Source organism: Mus caroli, chromosome 11, assembly GCF_900094665.2.
Source record: "Mus caroli chromosome 11, CAROLI_EIJ_v1.1, whole genome shotgun sequence".
NCBI classification, from domain to species: Eukaryota; Metazoa; Chordata; class Mammalia; order Rodentia; family Muridae; genus Mus; species Mus caroli.
Genome location: NC_034580.1, coordinates 18,860,699 through 18,862,653, shown reverse-complemented (window position 1 = coordinate 18,862,653; position 1,955 = coordinate 18,860,699).

Here is a 1,955-nt window from a genome sequence, read left to right as displayed (position 1 = left end):
CACAAGGCCCTTGGTTCAAGTTCCAATACCATTTTTTAAAAAGCACTATTAAAAAAATAAATATGACTGTATGATGGTTACACGTGGCCCAATCTACATACTCCTCATTTGTTCCCGGATGTTTTCCCCTTCCTCTTCCTCTTCTGGCAAAAGCAATATTTAAATTCTAGGCCTATAAACTAAGTTCCAGAAAGACTTAATAGTGTCCAAATAACCTTACTGCTAATGTTGTGCTGTCCTTTCCTTCTAGAAGCTCCCGGACACCAGAGGCAGCTGTGACTCCTGTGAAACTCAGTAACATCAGGAGAGACCTTGGTCACAGAACAGTCCTGAGCCTCTAGTTGGTGAATACTAACATTTTATTTTCTGTCTGCAAATCAGGATAGAGTCTGGTAGTACAGGATAGAAAACAAACCATTGTTAAATGTGGCTCTGCCACCCCTCTGCTCATCAACCTGAATTTGCAGGAGTGTGTTCCCCACCTCCACACCCAACCCCAAGACAGGATTTCTCTGTGTAGCCCTGACTGTTTTGGAACTTGCTTGGTAGACCAGGCTGACCTCAAACTCAGAAATCTACCTGTCTCTGCCTCCTCAGTGCTGGGAGTAAAGGCATGCGCCACCACACCTGACTTATGGGTAATACATATTTTCTTTCCTGTTTTTCTTTTTATTGGTTCTTTGTCAATTTCACATCATGCACCTCAGTCCCACTCATCCCTCCCCCTCATACTGAAAGACCCACAGCGTGAGGACTCCCCCACGTTCTGACTCAGGAGAAGTGACATCCCAAATCACTCACAAGAAATGGTCTTGATGCAAACTGCAAGAGGACTTTTATTCCAGGCGCACTCTGGGGCCCACAGTCGTACACCACACAGGGGTAGAGGACCGTGGAGGCCCTGAGTAGCTGGGAGAGGGGGTATTTAAAGGAAGAAACCACAACTCAAGGGGGTGGGGAGGGCGTTGTTAGAAAATACCAAAAATACCAGTTAAGAGTCATGAGGAAGTGCAAAGTCACAAGGAAAAATACCTGATAATTGTGTGGTTATTTCTCAAGACAGTTTCTATGAGCCTCTAACAATAGCACATTTGCATAGTGGGTTCCAGCAACGGTCAGGGTGACCCTTTTTGAACAAACACTCCCTGAACCCAGGAAGCAGGTGGATGGAGGAATGTCACTATCTATTTTATGATTAGCAAGCCTTGGAGCATTGAGTCACAAAGGTCACATTCTCAAGCCTGGGCTTAAAGGCCTAGTTTTTTTGTTTTTATGTTACACTTTTTCAATACCTGCCCCCCCCCTGCAACCTCTCCCTCAACAGGTAAAAAAAAAAAAAATCTCGTTGTGGAAGCTGTAGTGTGTCATAGTGTCCCACAGTATACCCTTTCGTCCACACTTTTTTGCTGCAAGTGTTCATTATGCTCACTCATTGGTCCTGTATGAGGCCTCTGGCTGCTGCTGTTCTATCAATCCTGGAACCTCATTAGATCTGGGATATCCTGTTGTTGCCCCTGTGCAGTGGACAACAACACTGACCAGCCCCATCATGGACTCCAACAGTTCATCCATGGGGTAGATGTTGTGGTGGGCCAACTCAAAGTCCTGAGAGGTATCTGAGCTGGTCAGTGTTAAGGTCTGGGTAACTGCTGCATATCTAGCCAGGCGTTTATGCTGTTACTAATGTTACTAGGAAACTTTCTCATGCCTGAGTTGATTGCATATTCTGTTATGGACTATGCTTTGGTATTCTTGGAAACTAAGCACAACAGAGGTCAGTTAGAACTGCTTTGTATAGTTAGTCACAGTAAGCTTGGACCTGAACCAACCACCAAGCAGCACTTCCTGCACCTGTGTACAAACTTTTATGGTCTTTGCCTATATAAGCTGCCCTGGGATGGATCCCAACATAAGAGAGACCTGCACCAACATAAGAAGCCAATTGGAGCTGGGCA